Genomic DNA, 11,286 nt, shown 5'->3' with positions numbered 1-11,286 from the left:
TGTAAGACAATAATCCCTAGTTAATCTCTAAGGCCCATACATGTGTACGACAAGTGGTGGGAAGTGTGAAAAGTTTAGTCCCATACTATACGGTAATGATTGCTTCTGAACAGGAGAATGCGTTTAGGGAGGCAACTACCATCTTTGTGGGAGCCGTTCTCACTGTGATCGGAGAGAAGCTAGTCGACGCATATCTCCATATGCGCGTTGCCAATAATTTGTGGGATGCGCTCGAAGCTAAGTTCGGCGCAACCGATGCTGGAAGTGAGCTGTTGTTGGGGAACGTAGTAATTTCAAAAAAAATCCTACGCACACGCAAGATCATGGTGATGCATAGCAACGAGAGGGGAGACTATTGTCTACGTACCCTCGTAGACCGAAGCGGAAGCGTTGACGCAACGTAGAGGAAGTAGTCGTACGTCTTTCCGGTCCAACCGGTCCAAGCACCGTTACTCTGGCACCTCCGAGTTCTTGGCACACGTTCAGCTCGATGACGCTCCCCGGGCTCCGATCCAGCAAAGCTTCGGGGAGGAGTTTCGTCAGCACGACGGCGTGGTGACGATCTTGATGTTCAACCGTCGCAGGGCTTCGCCTAAGCACCGCTACAATATGACCGAGGTGTAATATCATGGAGGGGGGCACCGCACACGGCTAAGGAACGATCACGAAGATCAACTTGTGTGTCTATGGGGTGACCCCTGCCCCCGTATATAAAGGAGTGGAGGAGGGGAGGGCCGGCCCTCTCTATGGCGCGCCCTAGGGGAGTCCTACTCCCACCGGGAGTAGGATTCCCCCTTTCCTAGTCCAACTAGGAGTAGGAGACAAGGAAGGGGAAGGGAGAAGGGAAGGAAGGAGGGGGCGCAGCCCCTCCCCCTAGTCCAATTAGGACTAGACCTTGGGGGGGTGCGCGGCCTGCCCTAGGCAGCCCCTCTTTCTTTCCCGTATGGCCCAATAAGGCCCAATACTTCTCCCGGCGAATTCCCTTAACTCTCCGGTACTCCAAAAAATACCCGAATCACTCGGAACCTTTCCGATGTCCAAATATAGTCGTCCAATATATCGATCTTTACGTCTCGACCATTTCAAGACTCCTCGTCATGTCCCCGATCTCATACGGGACTCCGAACTCCTTCGGTACATCAAAACTCATAAACTCATAATATAACTGTCATCGAAACCTTAAGCGTGCGGACCCTACGGTTCGAGAACAATGTAGACATGACCGAGACACGTCTCCGGTCAATAACCAATAGCGGGACCTGGATGCCCATATTGGCTCCTACATATTCTACGAAGATCTTTATCGGTCAGACCGCATAACAACATACGTTGTTCCCTTTGTCAACGGTATGTTACTTGCCCGAGATTCGATCGTCGGTATCTCAATACCTAGTTCAATCTCGTTACCGGCAAGTCTCTTTACTCGTTCCGTAATACATCATCTCACAACTAACTCATTAGTTGCAATGCTTGCAAGGCTTATGTGATGTGCATTACCGAGAGGGCCCAGAGGTACCTCTCCGACATTCGGAGTGACAAATCCTAATCTCGAAATACGCCAACCCAACAAGTACCTTCGGAGACACCTGTAGAGCACCTTTATGATCACCCAGTTACGTTGTGACATTTGTTAGCACACAAAGTGTTCCTCCGGTAAACGGGAGTTGCATAATCTCATAGTCATAGGAACATGTATAAGTCATGAAGAAAGCAATAGCAACATACTAAACGATCGGGTGCTAAGCTAACGGAATGGGTCATGTCAATCAGATCATTCAACTAATGATGTGATCCCATTAATCAAATAACAACTCTTTGTCCATGGTTAGGAAACATAACCATCTTTGATTAACGAGCTAGTCAAGTAGAGGCATACTAGTGACACTCTGTTTGTCTATGTATTCACACATGTATTATGTTTCCGGTTAATACAATTCTAGCATGAATAATAAACATTTATCATGATATAAGGAAATAAATAATAACTTTATTATTGCCTCTAGGGCATATTTCCTTCAGTCTCCCACTTGCACTAGAGTCAATAATCTAGATCACATCGCCATGTGATTTAACATCAATAGTTCACATCTTTATGTGATTGGTTCACATCTCCATGTGACTAACACCCAAAAGGGTTTACTAGATTCAATAATCTAGTTCACATCGCTATGTGATTAAGACCCAAAGAGTGATCATGTTTTGCTTGTGAGAGAAGTTTAGTCAACGGGTCTGCCACATTCAGATCCGTATGTATTTTGCAAATTTCTGTGTCAACAATACTCTGCTCGGAGCTACTCTAGCTAATTGCTCCCACTTTCAATATGTATCTAGATTGAGACTTAGAGTCATCTAGATTAGTGTCAAAACTTGCATCGACGTAACCCTTTACGACGAACCTTTTTGTCACCTCCATAATCGAGAAACATATCCTTATTCCACTAAGGATAATTTTTGACCGCTGTCCAGTGATCTACTCCTAGATCACTATTGTACTCCCTCGCCAAACTCAGTGGTAGGGTATACAATAGATCTGGTACACAGCATGGCATACTTTATAGAACCTATGGCCAAGGCATAGGGAATGACTTTCATTCTCTCTCTATCTTCTGCTGTGGTCGGGCTTTGAGTCTTACTCAATTTCTCACCTTGTAACACATGCAAGAACTCTTTCTTTGACTGTTCCATTTTGAACTACTTCAAAATCTTGTCAAGGTATGCACTCATTGAAAAAACTTATCAAGCGTCTTGATCTATCTCTATAGATTTTGATGCTCAATATGTAAGCAGCTTCACCGAGGTCCTTCTTCGAAAAACTCCTTTCAAATACTCCTTTATGCTTTGCAGAATAATTCTACATTATTTCCGATCAACAATATGTCATTTACATATACTTATCAGAAATGTTGTAGTGCTCCCACTCACTTTCTTGTAAATACAGGCTTCACCGCAAGTCTGTATAAAACTATATGCTTTGATCAACTCATCAAAGCGTATATTCCAACTCCAAGATGCTTGCACCAGTCCATGGATGGATCGCTGGAGCTTGCACATTTTGTTAACACTTTTAGGATCGACAAAACCTTCTGGTTGCATCATATACAACTCTTCTTAAATAAATCCATTAAGGAATGCAGTTTTGTTTATCCATTTGCCAGATTTCATAAAATGCGGCAATTGCTAACATGATTCGGACAGACTTAAGCATAGATACGAGTGAGAAACTCTCATCGTAGTCAACACCTTGAACTTGTCGAAAACCTTTTGCGACAATTCTAGCTTTGTAGATAGTAACACTACTATCAGCGTCCGTCTTCCTCTTGAAGATCCATTTATTTTCTATGGCTTGCCGGTCATCGGGCAAGTCAACCAAAGTCCACACTTTGTTCTCATACATGGATCCCATCTCAGATTTCATGGCCTCAAGCCATTTCGCGGAATCTGGGCTCACCATCGCTTCTTCATAGTTCGTAGGTTCGTCATGGTCTAGTAACATAACCTCCAGAACAGGATTACCGTACCACTCCAGTGCGGATCTTACTCTGGTTTACCTACGAGATTCGGTAGTAACTTGATCTGAAGTTACATGATCATCATCATTAGCTTCCTCACTAATTGGTGTAGTAGTCACAAGAACAGATTTTTGTGATGAACTACTTTCCAATAAGGAGCAGGTACAGTTACCTCATCAAGTTCTACTTTCCTCCCACTCACTTCTTTCGAGAAAAATTTCTTCTCTAGAAAGTATCCATTCTCAGCAACGAATGTCTTGCCTTTGGATCTGTGATAGAAGGTGTACCCAACTGTCTCCTTTGGGTATCCTATGAAGACACATTTCTCCGATTTGGGTTTGAGCTTATCATGATGAAACCTTTTCTTATAAGCATCGCAACCCCAGACTTTAAGAAACGACAAGTTTGGTTTCTTGCCAAACCATAGTTCATATTGTGCCATCTCAACGGAGTTAGATGGTGCCCCTTTTTAACGTGAATGCAGCTGTCTCTAATGCATGATCCCAAAATGATATTGGTAAATCGGTAAGAAACATCATAGATTGTACTATATCCAATAAAGTATGGTTATGACGTTCGGACACACCATTACACTGTGGTGTTCCAGGTGGCGTAAGTAGTGAAACTATTTCACATTGTTTTAACTGAAGGCCAAACTCGCAACTCAAATATTTTACCTCTGCGATCATATCGTAGAAACTTTTATTTTCTTGTTACAATGATTCTCCACTTCACTCTGAAATTCTTTGAACTTTCCAAATGTTTCAGACTTGTGTTTCATCAAGTAGATATACCCATATCTGCTCAAATCATCTATGAAGGTCAGAAAATAATGATACCTGCTGCAAGCCTTAATATTCATCGGACCACATACATTAGTATGTATGATTTCCAACAAATCTGTTGCTTGCTTCATTGTTCCGGAGAACGGCGTTTTAGTCATCTTGCCCATAAGGCATGGTTCGCAAGCATCAAGTGATTCATAATCAAGTGATTCCAAAAGCCCATCAGCATGGAGTTTCTTCATGCGCTTTACACCAATATGACCTAAATGGCAGTGCTACAAATTGCACTATCATTATTAACTTCGCATCTTTTGGTTTCAATATTATGAATATGTGTATCACTATGATCGAGATCCAATGAACCATTTTCATTGGGTGTGTAACCATATAAGATTTTATCCATGTAAACAGAACAACAATTTATTCTCTTACTTACTAAATGAATAACCGTATTGCAATAAACATGATCAAATCATATTCATGCTCAACACCAAATAACACTTATTTAGGTTCCATACTAATCCCGAAAGTATAGGGAGTGTGCGATGATGATCATATCAATCTTGGAACCACTTCCAACACACATCATTACTTCACCCTTAACTAGTCTCTGTTTATTCTGCAACTCCCGTTTCGAGTTACTAATCTTAGCAACTGAACTAGTATCAAATACTGAGGGGTTTCTATAAACACTAGTAAGTACACATCAATAACATGTATATCAAATATACTTATGTTCACTTTGCCATCCTTCTTATCCGCCAATCACTTGGGGTAGTTCCGCTTCCAGTGACCAGTTCCTTTACAGTAGAAGCACTCAGTCTCAGGCTTAGGTCCAGACTTGGGCTTCTTCACTTGAGCAGCAACTTGCTTGCTGTTCTTCTTGAAGTTCCCCCTTTTCCCTTTGCCCTTTTCTTGAAACTAGTGGTCTTGTCTACCATCAACACTTGATATTTTTCTTGATTTCTACCTTCATCGATATTAGCATCACGAAGAGCATGGGAATTGTATCCGTTGTCCCTTGCATTTTATAGTTCATCACGGAGTTCTACTAACTTGGTGATGGTGACTAGAGAATTCTATCAATCACTATCTTATCTGGAAGATTAACTCCCACTTGATTCAAGCGATTGTAGTACCCAGACAATCTGAGCACATGCTCACTGCTTGAGCGATTCTCCTCCATCTTTTAGCTATAGAACTTGTTAGAGACTTCATATCTCTCAACTCGGGTATTTGCTTGAAATATTAACTTCAACTCCTGGAACATCTCATATGGTCCATGACGTCCAAAACTTCTTTGAAGTCCCGATTCTAAGCTGTTAAGCATGGTGCACTAAACTATCAAGTAGTCATCATATTGAGCTAGCCAAACGTTCATAACGTCTGCATCTGCTCCTGCAATAGGTCTGTCACCTAGCGGTGCATCAAGGACATAATTCTTCTGTGCAGCAATGAGGATAATCCTCAGATCACGGATCCAATCCGCATCATTGCTACTAACATCTTTCAACATAGTTTTCTCTAGGAACATATCAAAATAAACATATGAAAGCAACAACACGAGCTATTGATCTACAACATAATTTGCAAAATACTATCAGGACTAAGTTCATGATAAATTAAAGTTCAATTAATCATATTACTTAAGAACTCCCACTTAGATAGACATCCCTCTAATCCTCTAAGTGATCATGTGATCCAAATCAACTAAACCATAACCGATCATCACGTGAAATGGAGTAGTTTTCAATGGTGAACATCACTATGTTGATCATATCTACTATATGATTCACGCTCGACCTTTTGGTCTCCGTGTTCCGAGGCCATATCTACATATGCTAGGCTCGTCAAGTTTAACCCGAGTATTCTGCGTGTGCAAAACTGGCTTGCACCCGTTGTAGATGGACGTAGAGCTTATCACACCCAATCATCACGTGGTGTCTGGGCACGACGAACTTTGGCAACGATGCATACTCAGGGAGAACACTTCTTGATAATTAGTGAGAGATCATCTTAAAATTATACCGTCAATCAAAGCAAGATAAGATGCATAAAAGATAAACATCACATGCAATCAATATAAGTAATATGATATGGCCATCATCATCTTGTGCTTGTGATCTCCATCTCCGAAGCACCTTCATGATTGCCATCGTCACCGGCGCGACACCTTGATCTCCATCGTAGCATCGTTGTTGTCTCGCCAATCTTATGCTTCTACGACTATCGCTACCGCTTAGTGATAAAGTAAAGCATTACAGGGCGATTGCATTGCATACAATAAAGCGACAACTATATGGGTCCTGCCAGTTGCCGATAACTTGGTTATAAAACATGATCATCTCATACAATAAAATTTAGCATCATGTCTTGACCATATCACATCACAACATGCCCTGCAAAAACAAGTTAGACGTCCTCTACTTTGTTGTTGCAAGTTTTACGTGGCTGCTACGGGCTTAAGCAAGAACCAATCTCACCTACGCATCAAAACCACAATGATAGTTTGTCAAGTTGGTGTTGTTTTAACCTTCGCAAGGACCGGGCGTAGCCACACTCGGTTCAACTAAAGTTGGAGAAACTGACACCCGCCAGCCACCTATGTGCAAAGCACGTCGGTAGAACCAGTCTCGCGTAAGCGTACGCGTAATGTCGGTCCGGGCCGCTTCATCCAACAATACCGCCGAACCAAAGTATGACATGCTGGTAAGCAGTATGACTTATATTGCCCACAACTCACTTGTGTTCTACTCGTGCATATAACATCAAACCATAAAAACCTAGGCTCGGATGCCACTGTTGGGGAACGTAGTAATTTCAAAAAAATAACTACGCACACGCAAGATTATGGTGATGCATAGCAACGAGAGGGGAGAGTGTTGTCTACGTACCCTCGTAGACCGAAGCGGAAGCGTTGACGCAACGTAGAGGAAGTAGTCGTACGTCTTCCCGGTCCAACCGATCCAAGCACCGTTACTCCGGCACCTCCGAGTTCTTGGCACACGTTCAGCTCGATGACGCTCCCCGGGCTCCGATCCAGCAAAGCTTCGGGGAGGAGTTCCGTCAGCACGACGGCGTGGTGACGATCTTGATGTTCAACCGTCGCAGGGCTTCGCCTAAGCACCGCTACAATATGACCGAGGTGTAATATCGTGGAGGGGGGAACCGCACACGGCTAAGGAACGATCACGAAGATCAACTTGTGTGTCTATGGGGTGCCCCCTGCCCCCGTATATAAAGGAGTGGAGGAGGGGAGGGCCGGCCCTCTCTATGGCGCGCCCTAGGGAAGTCCTACTCCCACCGGGAGTAGGATTCCCCCTTTCCTAGTCCAACTAGGAGTCCTTTCAAGTATTATGAGTAGGAGACAAGGAAGGGGAAGGGAGAAGGGAAGGAAGGAGGGGGCGCAGCCCCTCCCCCTAGTCCAATTAGGACTAGACCTTGGGGGGGTGCGCGGCCTGCCCTAGGCAGCCCCTCTTTCTTTCCCGTATGGCCCAATAAGGCCCAATACTTCTCCCGGCGAATCCCGTAACTCTCCGGTACTCCAAAAAATACCCGAATCACTCGGAACCTTTCCGATGTCCGAATATAGTCGTCCAATATATCGATCTTTACGTCTCGACCATTTCGAGACTCCTCGTCATGTCCCCGATCTCATACGGGACTCCGAACTCCTTCGGTACATCAAAACTCATAAACTCATAATATAACTGTCATCGAAACCTTAAGCGTGCGGACCCTACGGTTCGAGAACAATGTAGACATGACCGAGACACGTCTCCGGTCAATAACCAATAGCGGGACCTGGATGCCCATATTGGCTCCTACATATTCTACGAAGATCTTTATCGGTCAGACCGCATAACAACATACGTTGTTCCCTTTGTCAACGGTATGTTACTTGCCCGAGATTCGATCGTTGGTATCTCAATACCTAGTTCAATCTCGTTACCGGCAAGTCTCTTTACTCGTTCCGTAATACATCATCTCACAACTAACTCATTAGTTGCAATGCTTGCAAGGCTTATGTGATGTGCATTACCGAGAGGGCCCAGAGATACCTCTCCGACATTCGGAGTGACAAATCCTAATCTCGAAATACGCCAACCCAACAAGTACCTTCGGAGACACCTGTAGAGCACCTTTATGATCACCCAGTTACGTTGTGACATTTGGTAGCACACAAAGTGTTTCTCCGGTAAACGGGAGTTGCATAATCTCATAGTCATAGGAACATGTATAAGTCATGAAGAAAGCAATAGCAACATACTAAATGATCGGGTGCTAAGCTAACGGAATGGGTCATGTCAATCAGATCATTCAACTAATGATGTGATCCCGTTAATCAAATAACAACTCTTTGTCCATTGTTAGGAAACATAACCATCTTTGATTAACGAGCTAGTCAAGTAGAGGCATACTAGTGACACTCTGTTTATCTATGTATTCACACATGTATTATGTTTCCGGTTAATACAATTCTAGCATGAATAATAAACATTTATCATGATATAAGGAAATAAATAATTACTTTATTATTGCCTCTAGGGCATATTTCCTTCAGCTGTATGCTATGGAGCAGTTCCATGATTACAAAATGGTTGATAACCGTTCTGTATTGGAAATGTGATATGGCAGCCAGCGGCACGGCTGGTACATGTGCCATGTCATCTCTCTCCAGCGGCTCAAAGAGGAGTGGCCCGAACGACACCGATTCCCCCAATGACATACAATCCTTAAAGCAAACAAGTGAAATCAGGAAATCAAACATAAGAAAACAAACAAAATCAGGAAATAAAACACCAAAAAGCGGCACAGATGCAACGACGGAGAAGGCGTTGCCTCTTACCCAACACTCGTTGCGTGGGTTCTCCGGCGACGCGACAGGCTTCGGCGGCCGTGGGGAGAGGTCTGTCTCGGCTCCCATGGTAGGGTTTGGATCGGATCCGAGCGACTGATTTGGCACGCGCGCGTGCATGATTGGGGCTAACCAGGATAGATGGATGGGGGCATGCACCATGGTGGCCAGTGGCGGCGGGACAAGCCCCATCAAAGAAGGTGACAGGACGGATGGATATGCACTTGCAGCTCCATTACAGAAATAAGCTAGGGTGTATTGTGTATATTTTCCAAAGGGAAGGTTGACTGCTCAATCCTGTTCATCCGGTTCAGATCCAATGGCCCACATGGTCCTGGATCATGGGATCACATCATGTACGCAGTCGCTTGTTAAGCTTAATGAGTAAAAAGTAATATTTGGCTCGGCTCATTTAAAGCTCGCGAGCACAGGTGGACGCTTGTTAACATATACATTACCATAAACATCCTAGGTATTCAAATCATTCAACAATTTGTCTCTCAGAATTAAATGCTAGAATTTGAAAGTACATATTGATGGAATAAGTGAGTAAGGCCGCCACAAATTGTTGTCACTTACGATAAAAATATTTAACGAGCATCACGAGTTGCTTGTTAAATTCATTATGCTTTAGCAAGCTCAAATTAATGATTAGTTTGGTTCATTAAAAAGTTTTCCGGAAAAGGTGGTTCATTAAAAAGTGACTTACGAAACTTAGCGAGTCGAGCTATCGAGCGCTCGTTAAAGTCCACGAGCTAAGCTTTTTGTCCAGCCGTACCACATTGTTGTTACCGCCAGCATAGCTACTTCTTGGAGTTCTCCATCATCTTTTTATTCCATGATGATATTATTGGTGGGTCTATCATGTCAACAAGGCTGTCTTTTGAAAGAATTCAAAGAATTCCTTATTTAACACAGTTTTAAATGTGGCTTTACTATTTGGCATTGGAACTTGATTTCTTTATATAATACTAAGTTTAGATTTTGTTTCATTTATGACACTTTCGTCCGTTTTGACTACTCCCTCCGTCACGATTTAGAAGGCGCGCTTGGAAGTTCTCTGGAATCTAGGTGGTTATCTATTGGTTGTGAGATGGGCTAAAAATAGCATTCACACTACGCATGCATATAGAAATAGTATATCGGAGTACTAATTAGCTATTAGAAATAAATGCAATGCGCCCTAAACCTTGTCTATTGTGGAAACGCACGCAAATTTAATTGTGCCTTCTAAACTGTGACGGAGGGAGTACTAAAGGTGTTAAAATAACACCTGAAAAGTCAATTTTTTCCCTAGTGCAGAATGTGACCCAAAATAACGCTGAATTGTGCTGGAATTGTTCATTTATACAATAATGTCACGTGCCTACACACCAAATGGTGTATTTATGACATTTTTTTCTTTTGAGTTGATGTGTATACACCAAATCCTATGTAATTATTTTTTATTCACACAAGAGCTTCCATGGTTGGCTGGGAGCACCGAGCATCACGTACTCCCCGACACATGTGCAGGTGACCTTGGCCCCGCCGGTCGCTACGAGGCGCGCATCCACGAGGAAGTGGCGTTGCGCTGCACCGCGCCACGACAGAGCGCTGCCACCGCCGGTCACCCTGCTGGCCACCGCGCGACGCTCCCGGACGTCATACAAGCTGCTCCGGACCATCGCATGCTTCCGCGTGTGTCGGCCCCGCGCGCCTCGCCTTGCCCCAGCTCTGCCAGCTGCCTGCCACCCGCTGCGCTCACCTTCGCGAGCCCCACGACGCCGGCCACACGAGCACGAGGACGCCGACCCTAACCACCCTCTGCCGTTGCGCCTTGGCCGCTCCGCCTTGAGGAATTTGTGCAGCATCAGCTCGCGCAGATCGAGGTCACAGCTAGCCGCCTCCTTGAGACCCATCAGGCAGACGACGCTGTTTGGCAAAGTCCACCGCAGCGCACGCTCATGCGGCATGCCTGCAAGGAAGGCATACAGCGGCTGGTGCTCCGGAGCGAGGAAGACGACCATGGCGCGGCTGATTGGAGGGTTCAGCCGTAGATTCATTCGTCAAGAATGTTAAAGATGATGAGGAGAAGCTTCTAGACATGGTGGCTGGGCTCGAATAGGCCTCTGTCCGCATGTGCTATGTCTAT

This window comes from Triticum urartu, chromosome 6A, assembly GCF_056163025.1.
Source record: "Triticum urartu cultivar PI428250 chromosome 6A, HENAU_Tu73, whole genome shotgun sequence".
NCBI lineage: Eukaryota > Viridiplantae > Streptophyta > Magnoliopsida > Poales > Poaceae > Triticum > Triticum urartu.
This window is presented reverse-complemented; position numbering follows the sequence as displayed.